Below are 15,995 nucleotides of genomic sequence, written 5' to 3' on the forward strand. Positions count from 1 at the left end.
AACAAAAATAGCACTTTGTTCCCTGGCCTGTTTATTTTTTATAACCATTAATACAATTGGAAATTTTTTAATCTTCCATCTAAAGTAATACTTGAAATGTTTTCTGTATATAAATTAAACTATTAAAAGTATATTCCCGTTCCAAGTAAAAGTTTGTTCGTCTCTGCTTCAAAGGCAGACTAATTTCCGCACAATACGGCGGGTCGCGAGCCCTTACTTTAATATTAATACATTGCATCCTCTCTTCAAAATGACGCCAATATTTTTTTATTAGTAAACACAATAATATTAGTGTTAATAATGAATCAAATAAAAATGTCACAAATAAAAGATTATTTTAGTACGGGTCAAAGAAAGAGGTTAAGTAGAGACAAATAAGGTACCGAGATTCATATTATATTTTTAAGGAATTGTGAATCATAACACCTTACTATAGGGCGAGAAAAATGTTTAGTGGGTGAAATGTTACGGAGTAGGATATAACATGCTTAGTTTTTTGTGTACATTTTTTGATAAAAAAACCCAAGCAATTATTATTTTCAAACAATTTAATATATCTAGAGTAGGCAATTATCGCTCCAACTCCGGCCCTATATCACATAGCTAACCTAACCTATTATATAAAGCTATTAATTGGACATTATTCTACTAATTTTATTGAAATCATTATTCAATAATATATCCTTTAGATACTTATGATAAAAATTTAATACTATCTTATGTAAAAGCGTATTTATAGTCGTAAAATTCAAAAGACTATTTTCAGCTTGCGGCTTCGCCCGCGTGTGACGCGGAGAAGGCAGGTGCCAGGTACTTTACTCTTTAATCCTGACTACGTTTGCAAAATTTAATTATGATCAGTTGAATAATCGAGCATAATAGATAAAATCATTCCGCTATATATTTCTATAAAGGTATATAATCCAATAATCTTATTGAAATTAATCATAAAGTTTTAACACTTTAAACACTGTACATTTGTATAAGACAAAGATTTTGTTAAAGAATAATGGCCACGTGTGTCCTGTGCCCTTATTATTATTCAGCGAGGTGCAACCCCTCGGATTGCGCCACGCGCCTACCTGGAATGGGGTGCTGTGTGCTTTATTCATGACTTCCCAGAAACATTGCTTAAAAATACGTTGCCTATTTTATGTTCCTTTGATTGAACTTAAAATAAATTCAGATTGTGAATCTTAGTTATTTATAGTTTAGATAGATTGTATAAAAATGTTCTTATACACATAATGAGAATGGAGTGTGTTTGTAATTACAAAAAAAATGTACTAAATGCATATTTAACTTGTTGTTTAATTGTATAATTACCGTGGTAATATACACCAAAAAGGTATTTTTTACAATTTCTGTCTGTCTGTCTGTTAGTCCGGCTTAATCTCTAGAAGGGTGAATCTATTAAATTTATTAACAAAAGAATTAACAATATTAAATGCTTATACAAATATTAACTAAAACTAGTTACTGTATAAATCGTGACCACGTGGAATGGTGGCAAGAATGCTAGCAGCATTTCCCCGTTGAATCGCAATTCCGATCCTCTGGGCAAAAAACGAACCAGCCCTCCTGTCACCAGTGGATAGAAGGGTTGGATCGATCGATTAACGGGACTTAGTTAAATTAAAAACACAAAGGCGCGGGCACATTTAATAGTCATTATTATTCGTCAACTTGGTGGTAGGGCTTTGTGCAAGCCCGTCTGGGTAGGTACCACCCACTCATCAGTTATTTTATCGCCAAATAATAGTACTCAGTATTGTTATGTTCCAGGCTGAAGGGTGAGTGAGCCAATGCAACTACAGGCACAAGGGACATAACATCTTAGTTCCCAAGGTTGGTGGTACATTGACGATGTAAGGAATAGTTAATATTTCTTACAGAGTCATTGTCTATGGGTGATGGTGACCATCAGGTAGCCCATATGCTCGTCCGCCAACCTATACCATAAAAAAACTATTATGCTTATAATAATGTAGTACTTATTATTCCTCGTCACGGTAGCATGCGTAAGCGATCCCGTGGCGTCCGCCGAAAGACGGAGAGGGTACCGCTGGTTTTTTAGTGGGTAAACCCGGTGTGCTTGGGCGCACTCGGCGTTCAGGGCTCCGGGGAGTCCCACACACCCCCCCACTTTCCATCACGTGGGGGAAGCGCGTAAAGCGTTTTTCCAGCGTAATAAAAAAAAAAAAAAGTACTTATTATTCCTATTAATATTATAATTACGAAAGTAATGTAGTCTGCCTGTCTGTCTGTAACGCTTTTACATCTTAACCATTGAACAGATTTCGATGAAACTTGGAACGAGGAAGTAAGCTTGAACGTATGTTTTTTTTAATTCGCACTCCCGGGGGAATAAATATAGTAGAGAATATGTATAGTAAAGAGATTCATGCAAGTTAATTCCTTTTGAAGATGAAAATGTACAAATATCTATGGAGCCTATTGAAAAATTAAGAAGTGAAGAAATATTTCAAAAAAGCTTATTATAGTATTTGGTATCTTTATATGGTGTTGTCATAATTATTTAGTAATGTTTAGGCTATTCGGTACAAAATGATCGATGGTAAATTTAGAATTAAGTCGATCGAAAGAGTGGTCGAAAGAGTCAGTAGGATGTATCACTTTTAACTGATTCACAAACCAAGGCTCTGAACTAAACAGGCACTAAACTGAGTCATTTGTTCTACGCTCGTTGAATCCTGATGTTTGTTAGACGTAAGTGGCAGTTTATACTTCAACCTGAAATGCGCCTTACGTACGGTAGTTCTGTGTCTATAATCCTATTCTCTGTGACAAGAAGGACCGCTCTAGAAGTTTTTTCCAAAGCTACTTCATTTGTTTCGTTTTGCCGCTGCTTTAGTAAAATGGCTAAGCGTTCTTGTTTAAAAAATTCTGGTCATTTTTTAACCACAGTGCGAGTATCTAAGAGATACATTGGCGTTTAATGATGATTAATTGGTACATGTATATACTTTACAATCATGTTGTTTTGATGTGAATGTCCTTTTTCTTAATACTTAACTAGTGACACGGCCCAGCTTTGCACGTTTGTAATGCTGATACTAACTACAGCTTTTTTTTTTACTTACGACATCACATTAGAAACTTCTAAAAATATCTGTGTTTTGTTTCTTTATTATATTGTCCATGTATTATATACAAAACCCTTCCTCTCGAATTACTCTATTTATTGAAAAAAACCGCATCAAAACCCGCTGCGAAAATTGCTTCTCGTACCATACGGTAAAACAGATAAAATGCTTAAAGAGATGTAATTGATTAAAATCGTGTAAAATCAACGTTTACAACAACTAACTACCCGCTTCGGCATCGTTCGTTTCCAATACTAATACTAAATATGCTATAGAATATTGACATTGTATTTAATGAACATTTAAATAAATATTAAACAACATCACATACATAACTCTGATCCCACTGTAAGTAGCTAAAGTACTTGTGTTGTGGAAAATCAGGAGTAACGACGGTATTTTAAACACCCAAAACAACACAGAAAACTAGTGACCTCTTTCTACATCGACTCGACCGGGAATCGAACCCTGGAGTGGCGTACCTATGAAAACCGGTGTACACACTACTTGAACACTGAGGTCGAACATTATATGTATAAAACGTTCGCAGTGATCAATCATAAGACAATACGAACCGTTACTTCCCTGCGTTTTAAATCAATAATATCGTCAAATATATTCATTTCAATTACATGCTGTAAGAGGCCATGTTGATCTACAATAAATACACAATGTATTTATGGTATTTAATTGGATGTATGCTGTATTGCTTGAAATCGCTTCGAATATAATTCATTATTTCTCGTAAAACTAGAGGATAAAAAATGGTTCTTGATTTCCCTGTTTTATTTAATAAATAGTTTTTATCTTTGTCTATCTCCGGTAATTTCTAAAACCACTTTTGACGTCGATTTCATAAATATTAAGTTCGTAAAATGTTTTGTACGAAATGGGTCATAGGTAAATGTCACTAAAATTAAAATCTTTTAAAACAATATATTAGTGTCTTAGAAGATGGACATATTCCAGATATGTCCATCTTCTAAGATACATACACTCAGAATAGCTATTTTTATCTTTTACAGATTAGTAAAAAGTTACTTGTGAAGTGTTATGTTCCAATTAAATATCTATTAATTAAAATAACAATATTAATTACTTTGGACAATTTAAATGTATATAATTGTATTTTATACATATGATCGGTGGTGCGTTATCCAAGTTACTCGGCGTGGGCGTTAGAGTCGACAAGAATCAAATCAACCTCAGCGGAATACATATTTCTAGGAAAATTTTGACTTTAATAGATACGAGCAAAAATTTAGTACCTATTTCCAATCGAGATTAATAATTATATTTGTATAATTAATAATAATATATTAAAATATTTATTCCAATGTTGTACAAAAAAATAAAAGACGGGTTTTATTAAAAAATATAGGGACTTTTAATATTATTAACCTTTGGTCGTTTACTGGCCGTAATAGAAATTCCTCCTTCGAAGCGCTATAACTCGAAAACGCAGCGATGTAGGACTTTAATTAACTGCACTAAATCGATTCGTATTGATCTGAACTTCAATTGTTATCGATAGGAAATATGAGCAAAACTCGCTACCCAGCTCTATGGCCAGTGAGTTTGTTTTTACAAAATAATTCTATGGACTAGCGCTACATATGTGTGCTTGTAGTGCCATAAGTTCGTCTATGGGCTAAAATTTGTACAACTATTTATGTATTTGTCTTGATGTATGGACGTCTTAGATTGTGTATAGTTGAAGATTGAGTAGTTGTGGCGTCCCTAATCCCTATAAGTCTCTGTAAGGTAAATATTTTGCAAGATCCCTTCATGCGCCACTAAGTTATAAGACAAAGATATCTTAATGTAGGGATTAGTTAATGTTAGCTTAAAAAGTTTGTTCATAGACAATCCCTTATACATTTACGTTTAATTTTATTAGTTGAAAACTTACATCACGATCAACAACAACAGCCTGTAAATTCCCACTGCTGGGCTAAAGGCCTCCTCTCCCTTTGAGGAGAGGGTTTGGAACATATTCTACCACGCTGTTCCAATGCGGGTGGAATACATATGTCGCAGAATTTTTATAAAATTTGTCACATGCAGGTTTCCTCACGATGTTTTCCGTCACCGCTGAGCACGAGATGAATTATAAAGACAAATTAAGCACATGAATCAGCGGTGCTTGCCTGGGTTTGAACCCGCAATCATCGGTTAAGATGCACGCTTTCTAACCACTGGGCCATCTCGACTCACATCACGATCGATACAAGTTAATTTTAAAAAGTAATTTAGAAATTATTTCTCATAATTTTGACGTGATTTTACTTTTATTAATCTAAACTGTGATTTGTATATAAATAGGTTTATTTTATGCATGACCGAGGCTAGATCGACTTAATACTTTACTAAATGAATATTGATAGAGGGCACATAGTGGAGGCTAGTTGAGAGAATCCATAAACATGTCGGATACATAATGTAGATTAGTGATGGGATGTAATAAATACATACAATATAATACAACCTTCCGAAACTGATTACATGCGATTGTATTAAATTATATATTTAGTATACAGAAGAGATTGAAAAAAGGCAAGAATATAAATTACTTTATACAATTTACTAATAAACCAAAAATAGTTCTAACTTCCAATTTATCTTAACATATATAAATCACCAAAACATACATGTTGAAGACAATATGTTATATATTGTATACTTATAATAAATTACAAGTGGAGCCAATATCGACCTCACAGTCCTCGCACTAAAAGATAAATTAATGGCAATTTAATTCAGTTTCGCGAGTTTTTGTTTTGTATTGCTTTTTTTTAATTTGATTTATCCAGTTGTATGGATAAAGGAATCTCCTAAATATACAGTTTTGTGTATTATAGTAACTACGTGTTAAAGTCAAAATACTGTTTGTGAAAGAAGGTTTTCTCATGTATTTTATGTCATAGGTGGCAAACGAGCAGGAGGCTCACCTGATGGAAAGTGACTACCACCGCCCATGGACACCTGCAACACCAGGGGGCTTGCAGGTGCGTTGCCGGCCTTTAAGGAAGGCGTACACTCTTTTCTTGAAGGTTCCCATGTCGTATCGAAAGCTGGTTCCACAAAGTGGTTATGCGAGGCAGAAAATGTCTGAGGAATCGCACTGTAGTGGATTTTCGGACATCGAGTTGGTGCAGGAGAAACTTCGAATTTCGACGAGATGTCCGAAAGTGAAATTCATAAAAGCAATTCAAAGAGTATATTCAACTAAGAATAACCGGCAAAAACTTAATTGATACGCTTTTTTCCATTATATTTAATATATCCTACCTGGAAATGAATAAAAAAGTTCACACTTTATTTCAACTTGTTTTGCGTATTACTCTTTTGAGTAATATGCTAATCTTGTATTGAGTAATATGCTTTATTTCACGTTTTTTTTGGTAGCTTTACATTTTTAATAGTAGATACAGAAATAAATACAGGTAACATTTGAATCTAGAAAGACAGTATAACAAGAATCCTCCTTGGGCGCTGTTGTAATAAAATTACTGAAGTAATTTTATTTTAGCTTTACCATTTAAATTCGATTATATGTTGAAAGCACTTGGATTAGTGCGGCGTATAATACGATAAAGGATTATGTAGAATATAGATTATATAAAGATATAACGCTGGATAAGTAATAATTCAATTAATTTATTTAATAACCTATACCTATCACTGATCGTCGGAAAAAACTAAGTTTATTGCATGTTTATAACGGTAGAGTCTACACGATTTAAAAATACTATTAAGAGTTTTCTTTAATAAAGTAGCTTTTGATTTTGATTTCGATCCCTTGAAGCCAATAAGAAAAATGTTGGATGCTTAATGTACCTACCAAATTATACTTATCTATAAGTGGAATATAGAGTATGAATGATTTATTTATAAGCTTCTCTGAGATCATACTAGTATCGTAACAAAGCGTCCGTAGCCGTATTTCTCTTTTAGTTTTCAGTGGATACATTATTTATTATATTCAAGATACTTTTAGTTTTGTTTCCTAGAGTAGTAGAATAATATTGGTTTATGTTTTATCTTTACAAAAGTTGAATACAGAAGATATGGCCTTATACTTCAGAAAATCGAATAATTCAGGATATGAATTAGAGTTGATGAATTTTACTTATATTAACATTATAAACGCGAAAATAATTTTGCTTCTCTGTAGCCTCATCATGACTACCCTACTGAACCGTACGTAGCAAAATTTGACATTGGGGTAGTCTGAAATCTGGTTTTAGGCGCCTTACACACTGACGCATAGCGCCGCCCGCCGTAGCGGTAGCGGCGACTTTAAATTACCTCACCGGCCGATTAAATAAAATTCATATCCTCACAAATTTCGTGATTGGTAAGTATAGAAAGTTCGTTTTCATAATTATTATAATATATATGTCGACGCGAAACCACGAATTTAAGAAAAAACACGTGTCCAGAAATTATTATTTTAATAATTTAAAACTGTTTCATTGTTGAATTAATAATTTTTAGCGAATTGTGAAATGTCAAATTAGTCTGAAATATTTTAGTTTTTGTAAACAGGTGTTATGTCGAGTGAATAAATCTTCCCACCTATTTTTTATTATAAAAGATCAAGCGCCGGCCGGTATCGACAGGCTTGGTCGAGCCGTCGGAGCGATCGGACCGCCTCATATTGGAATAAATCAGAGAAGATTATTTCCTGAGTTTAATTTCATACCACCGAGAATGGTTAAAGATCGAAACCCTGACGCTCGTGACGTCAGCTATGCTGACGTCATGTTTTTTAAAAACGGGTTCGAACATGCTACTCCGTTATATATAATATATTTTATTATTCTGAATCATAAACTAAAATAATTTCAGTAATTGATGGCTGGCAGGTAGCTGAATTTGTTGGTGAAAATACTGTACATATTAAAAACACATCATTACACACCAACTACTAGCCGATACACTGCACTTCTATTTTATCTATTATTTAAAATACCAAGACTCTATTTACGTAAAATACCTTCGAGGTACCATATCAACAATACTTTATTGGATGCTCAACCAGAGGTCCTAAGTGAAGACATGCAAACGAAATAAATAAACGTATCATTTGTGTTGGCTGATTATAGAAAATTTGAAGATAAGTTTATAACAACAAATAAATACCCACCGCTGATTAAGATCTTTATTAAGCAAATTTGATTGCCTATTACTAAGATAGAGATGAGTTATTTTCTTTCTATTTTATGTTACAATAAACTAAAAGTAAAAATAATGTGGTTAACGTTAAAAACGCAGACGCGCGCGCGATCTTTATACAAATACAGTTTTACGGGATTTTTTAGACAAAGAATTTTTTGGTACGCCTATAAAATTACGCAGTACGCCTATTAGGTTAAAAAAATATAAAGACATTGTACTTTGTTCTTATTATAACTTAAAGATAAATTTTTTTCACAAACAAAATAAAGTCAATTTACTTCTTTGTATTTTTCAAATAAATTTCAGAAGAAGATATCTATTATTTCCAATGGTTTCGCTCTTTAGTTTTCATAGATAACCGTTGATCGCTAGAAAAATGACAACAGCCGATCGATGATAGTAAACTCTGTTAATAATACTTATTTGAAATCATATCTACTTAAAAGTCCGATATAAAATTTTTATAAATAAAAAAAAACCGCCTTCAAAAATGAACTAAAAAGAAAAAAATAATCAGTCACATCCATATCCAATTATCGATTTTTTAATCACCTCTCAAAGTCGGTGCCAACATTGCTAATATAGGTACATAATACATACATACAAAAACTAAATCTATTTATTGGCACCGACTTCAAAAGGTGATTAAAAAATCGTTAATTGGATATGGATGTGACTGATTATTTTTTTCTTTTTAGTTCATTTTTGAAGGCGGTTTTTTTTTATTTATAAAAATTTTATTTAATGCTTTTCAGTGTTGTTTTGTTATTTATAATTACAATTGGTAGTGTTTGTCATTCACTTTATTATACTCAGTACATTTCGGCTTTCGACTCTAAACATAACTCAACGCCGTTTCAATACGATGTGGACTGCAACTCAAATTAAGCGTTACCTAAGTTACAATAGCCTAATGTTAACTGCTCATCGCCAATAAGACAATATCATTTTTCCCGATACAATGCCGTTAAACATTGAGGAATTCTCCTGGTAGTCCACCATCAGCTAGACTTCATCATAGGCATGTTTACTAACATCAATTGCTTGGCGACTATCTTAAAGAAATAGAACTAAACCCGTAAAATAGTTACTTAGGTACTAATAGGTTCTAATTAACAGTTGTGGTCTTCATCATCAGTTCCACTTCATCAAATGTCACTTTTCGTGAGCATATGACCAAGGTACTTTGAATAAAACCAAAATCACTATAGGTGTGCCTATAAATTTTGAGGAGTTCCCTCGATTTCTCCAGGATCCCATCATCAGATCCTGATCTCCTGACAATGGGACCACCTGTAAAACATGCCCTTTCAAACAAAAAAAGAATTGTCAAAATCGGCCCAGCCATCTTCGAGTAATTCGGTAATATACATAAAAAATAAAAAAAAAAAAAAAAAAAAAGGCCCCGACGAATTGAGAACCTCCTCCTTTTTTTGAAGTCGGTTAATAAAAGAACTAACAGTAAGTTACAGTTCTGAACTATTAACAGTAGCTTAATTGATATTAGATAAAGTTATTCCAGTCAGAACAAATATAGTACCTAATACATAGGCTCTTTTACCTACCTATTACATAGGCTCTTTTATAAATTTAATGAAGTATGTACTTCATCCGCTTGGTTCAAAAACATTACACTAAAAAGTAGTTTGAATAAAATTGAATGGTCATTGAGGTAATCAAAATTCAGTGACCTGTCAATAATCGTTATGGATTTTGTAGATTATGCACGTACCGTATGCGGTATTTTTTTAATTAGAACTTTTAGAGTCGAGATGGCCCAGTGGTTAGAACGCGTGCATCTTAACCGATGATTGCGGGTTCAAACTCAGGCAAACACCGCTGATTCATGTGCTTAATTTGCCTTTATAATTCATCTCGTGCTCAGCGGTGACGGAAAACATCGTGAGGAAACCTGCATGTGACAAATTTCATAGAAATTCTGCCACATGTGTATTCCACCAAACCGCATTGGAACAGCGTGGTGGAATATGTTCCAAACCTTCTCCTCAAAGGGAGAGGAGGTCTTTAGCCCAGCAGTGGGAATTTACAGGCTGTTGTTGTTGTTGTTGTTGCTGTTGTTGTACTTTTTTATATACATATAAATAAATCTTTAGCACTCGAATTAATATCGACTTCCCTCATGAGTATTGATCAAGCAGACTATCCGATGAACTTGACCCGGTTAGAAACACTCCCCTCTTATTATAAAACACGAGAATCCACACAATTTCAAAGGGTGTTCCAATTGCAAGATAAAAAACGTAAGCATATTACACTGAAATCATTCTGAAAGTCATTAAAATATTATATAATACCGGATTCAGAGCTCTGTATAATATCATTTGCAAATTTGTTTTGTTTAAAATATGTATTATTAATTATAAAAAACGCAGGTTTACTTTATTAAAAAATGTTACGTAACAATTTTTCCATATTCGATCCATATTAAATTAAGTCATATTATATGAATGTATATATATAATTTTGTTTTCGTAAGTAATATATTTTCATTAATACACTATTAAATTCTAAGTGTGTATTAAGAGTATGTAAGCGCATGTGTTATTAATTAAAAATTATAAAGTAAATGTATTTTAATATCTTAATATGTATTAAGTTACGTACCTACAGAAAACTTTGTTTTATTCATTAATAAGAGTTTAATATAGAAGCGTTCAAGAACATTCCAAGACATAAAGAGGGTGCCCCGACGCTGTGGCGCCTTCTCCCTCGTCGATATCGTCCTTGGAATATAACCAACATACTGGATTCATTTGTAGATACCTACGTGTATATTTGCTCGTTTTATTAAAATCTTTTGTATCCAACTGGGAGAAAGTAACATATATTTTCTAAAATATCTTTAATTCTAATTACATAAAAACTTTGTTTTTAAAATGTATTTTGGTTTTGTAGACAAATGTGTAATATAGCCCATTACAATGGCAATAAGAAAAAAAGATAAATAAATCTTTGTTTTACGCATTTGCTATCATGCGATTTATTTACAACTCTGCTCTATGTGGTGTAGTATACACCACAATTACACTTAACTACGTATTTCCAATTTAATATTACTTCCAATATTCCGATAACAGTTTCGACGTCCGAAACGCCAATCCATAGTGAATATCATAGATTAAGTGAGCTCTTAACCAATGATATGGCCTCATTTTGCTATTAAATGCTATTTATTTGGCTTTTTATTTCCTGCAATGGTGGAGCAGAGTATATTATATATTATTATTGATCCGAAAGTATCTTTGTTGTTAGTAATTTTAAGAAATGAAAATAAATGCTATCGACGTATTTTGTAAGTCTATTCGGTACTAACAATAATTAATATCAAGGCGCCAATGGAAGCTGCTGTTAACGTCGCGTTAGCCTGAAAGGGTTAAACTGGGTGTTGAAACCATACAAAATAAGCATTATTTACATTTGAAGGTACAGCAGTGTATTTAATCGCCTGTGAAAATAAAGTAACGCTATATTGTGTGAAATCGTTGAATCAAAAACCAACATAAATTAAGAAATAGTAGTTATATTATAATTAAGATAGTCAGTTTCTTGTCTAGGGTTTATGAAGTAATTTTTTTTCAATTGCGAGTTGCCGATATTTTATTAGCACCGTCTGTTAGGTGATCGATAAATGGACCAATTAAGTAATCGATAATTTATACTGAATAAATATTATTCTATTCCAGCACTAAAAGGAAAGCGCTTGGTACATTTTCTGAACTAACGATTCTCATTTATATTCAATATAAGTTCTTTCGACGTTATCGCTTGTTTGTGGAGATTGAGTCTTAATGTGCTTAAAGCGATTGAGAGCTGTTAAATAAATACGATTTACGTATAAATAGGTGAGTTAATTGTATTAGTATTTGGTTTACGTTGTAGAAGTATATATAATCTTTGGTATATATATTGATTTTCTTAAGAACTCTGAAACACTATTTGGAGAAATATTTATTTATGAAGATTGATTAAAATATTCGGCATAACGATCGATGGTCTCAACAGTTTCTCAAGGAGTGGCTCGAAAAATGAACATGACGAATATTGTATGGATGGTTCATGTTGTACCCAAGTTAGAGAGGGCTACCCCACTAAGTTAGTCTAACTTTGAGAAGTAACTCCATCGCCGAAACCAACACGGCTGAAATGATAGATTTATGTAGAAAAAAAAAAAACAAATGTAACGATGCTAAAGGATTTTTTTTCGTACTAACATATTCGAGACCATTCGGGGTACAAGTACACTCGTTTGACATACAAACGAAAAAAAGAACAAAAATCTATGTAGCCAGTAAACATTAATAAAGACCTAATTATTGATAAGTCATTTTGTAAGACCTAATACCTTATGACATTGTTTATATTAGACAGCTCTAATATGGAATATATTTGGAAAGCTTCGTAACATCTTGTCTCAAATATCGCAGTATCTCAAGATGGAAGTCTTCGACCAGTGTGGGATATCTGTGACGATTTATCCAACAAAGTATGGCCGCTAACTAAGCGCCTCATCAGGCGATTGAAGATCGCCTAAAGAGCAATGTTGTGGGATATGTTTGGAGTTTCTCTATGCAATGGAATCAGAAATGTAAAAAACGCAGGTTAACCTAAATAAGCGATATAACCCAAAGAATTGAAGTGCCAGTAGTCGGACCGTAAAGCTCGTAGTAGGTTTTTTTAACTGGAAGACGCAGTGTTGACAGAAGCCTCACAAGATGGACTGACGATCTTATGAGAGTTGCAAGAAGCCGTTGTAGATGCTGGTAGGGCAATCATAGCAATGAAGAATTTGTTTCCATCGTTTTTTTTTTCATCATTGATTCTTTTTTTTTGTGTCTCCATTCAATCATTTGAACAAGAAAAATTGTTCTTGAACATAATTCTTGACTACTGTTAAGGACATGAGTACCTAACACCTACCAACGTTCTCAAATGCAAAAGCACATTAAAATGCTTGTTATTGGTACCTGCTCTTCAAACAATAACAGTTATATGTTTGTTATTCGATTCAAAATTACAATAGAATCTGTAATCTAAAGTGAGACATCAAAGTCAGCCACTCAAAGATAATAAGAGCGGAAAATTAAAGAGCATCTGAGTTTCCCGTCTCAACTTATTTAACACATTTTCGAATTTTCTTTCAAGAAAAAATGCCTTTGATGTTAAAATAAAGTTTTACCACTTTATTTTAGGTAAATCATCTATTTAATTTTATTTAAAATGAACTTTATATTATTTAGGATTACTATAGTTGTCTGAACATAATTATTATTTAATTATGTAAAGTATTTTTATTTGACCAATATTTATTTGTTATTTAACTATTTAGTTTGACAAAAAATAATCCACTGGGATTCTTTCGCCGGTTCTTCTCAGGTTACGGGATTTCCTTTTCCGAACCGGAATTTTGATGAGATGTTTAATTTGACTATCAATAAGTAAGGATTATGCTTCTATATCGAATAAAGACATTTGAGTTTATAAGATATTACTTTCAAGTACATATAACTGTCACTTTTATTTGTTGATACATTTTATCTGTATATTTTGAAGGTAAAGATACGGGTCCGTATGAGTCACGCTCACTTAATTATTCGACCAATAATATTTCAAACTCTGTAATGTACTTTTAAACGCACACACCCGTGTTAGCGTTATTCACCCTCGAGCCATGAAACCTACCGTTAATTACCCTTAATTACAACCACAAAGTTTAAAACATTTCATTTCGTTCTATTCTGGGTTAGCAGCGCTTTAGTGGTTTATACATCGTCCGTGAATGTGTATGTATGAACGTGACAACTTGTGGCATTAACCGACGTGACATATTGTGGTTCAACCGACTACCATTTCAATACAAATATAATTATATGTTTAATATGAGCTGAGATGGCCCAGTGGTTAGAACGCGTGCATCTTAACCGATGATTGCGGGTTCAAATCCAAGCAAGCACTACTATATATATGTGCTTAATTTGTGTTTATAATTCATCTCGTGCTCGCCGGTGAGGGAAAACATCGTGAGGAAACCTGCATGTGTCTAATTCGTGTCAATTTGCACCGAAATTCTGCCACATGTGCATTCCACCAACCCGCATTGGAACAGCGTGGTGGAATATGTTCCAAACCCTCTCTCTCCTTAATGAAAGAGGAGGCCTTATCCCAGCTGTGGGAAATTTACAGGCTGTTACTTTATATGTTTAATATATTCTGAACGAATTATATTTAATTTGTATCAGTGAATATTTGGAAATCTTTTACACATCGTGGAGTGTACTTTGTTAAAATAATAACGTAGAATTCGTTTGTTATGAACATTCACGATCGAGTTCCTCGTTCAATTTCATTTCTTATAGAATATTATATTTCTTACCGTATACGTAACTATCTTTAAGATAGGTACATAGATCAACGTAGTACGCGCTGAAAAAATAAGGGTATATTTATAAACAATATTGTTAATGATTTATATTTTTGATTAAAATAATTTTGCTTATGTCGTAGGATAATTTGGTAATTTGAATTTTTGAACAAACATCACATCCTTGTGAAAACACAATAATTACGTGCGGTGTTGTGGTGGTGGAGAATGGTGAAAACATTTTCAGTCAGCTGGAGATTTTCTGTTCTAACTGACTCATAGATAGACTGAAGCATTGGAGTTCACCTATTTGTAGCCAGTCTGGTACAGCACATAAAGACATTTTTTAATTTAGGTTTCATTGAAAATTGAAAATATCAAGTAATTCTTCGACAAATATTGGTATTTCAAATAGAATAAATTGAAATGAAAATGAAACAAAGAATGAGAAATATAATTCATTATCCTAATGGGTTTTTTATATCTTGTTTGATAATGATCTTGCTTTTATTGAAATAAACTCTTTTTATTTTTGTATTACATAAATTCAAAAGCAAATTCAGTTCTTTTTGAAGTAATTTTAACTTCAGTAATTGGAAAAGTTTCGATTGCTATTCTGTTTTAACGACATCATTAGCTTTCGTTTATACTGAGAGACAGAGAGATCTTCAATTTCCGTTCTGATAGATGACTGCAAGAAAATAAAAATACACGATTTTTCATTGCTAAAGAGCCAAATGTAATGAAAAGCCATGCAACATTACCGAAGGTTCATATATTACAAATCGATAACGATACAAAACTTGATTCATCGTTCTTAAGTATTCAAGGAAATCTGTTTCTGATTATTCTTCTTTGTAATAATTATTGAGGGGATATCACCAAATTCTTTCGATCTAATCAATGGTTTAATGATATTACAGTAAGAGAAAACCTTAAGCTTTTGCTTCAGCCTCATTTGCAACATACGTCTTCGACAGCATACAGCAGTGTTATTAGAATGTTGGAAGTCGATAGACAGGTTCCAAAATGGTTAAACACAGGGCTACCAGGTCATATTTGGTCAATATCATCCCTAGACATTACCGCTGTAAGACGTATCAAACCTCATTTACATGCGCCATTAAACTTGGCAACTAAAATGTTATGTCCTTTAGCTACGCTGTCCCACTCATCTGTCAAACTGAACATATAATTGAAACATATTGCTGTGTCGCAGTGGATATGTGATGATTAGGTGTTTTTCCAGACGCATTTGTCCGAAGTTCAGCAACAAAGAACATAATACAACTAAACTATATAATGATTATAAACAACATAGTATG

Source organism: Vanessa cardui, chromosome 1, assembly GCF_905220365.1.
Source record: "Vanessa cardui chromosome 1, ilVanCard2.1, whole genome shotgun sequence".
NCBI lineage: Eukaryota > Metazoa > Arthropoda > Insecta > Lepidoptera > Nymphalidae > Vanessa > Vanessa cardui.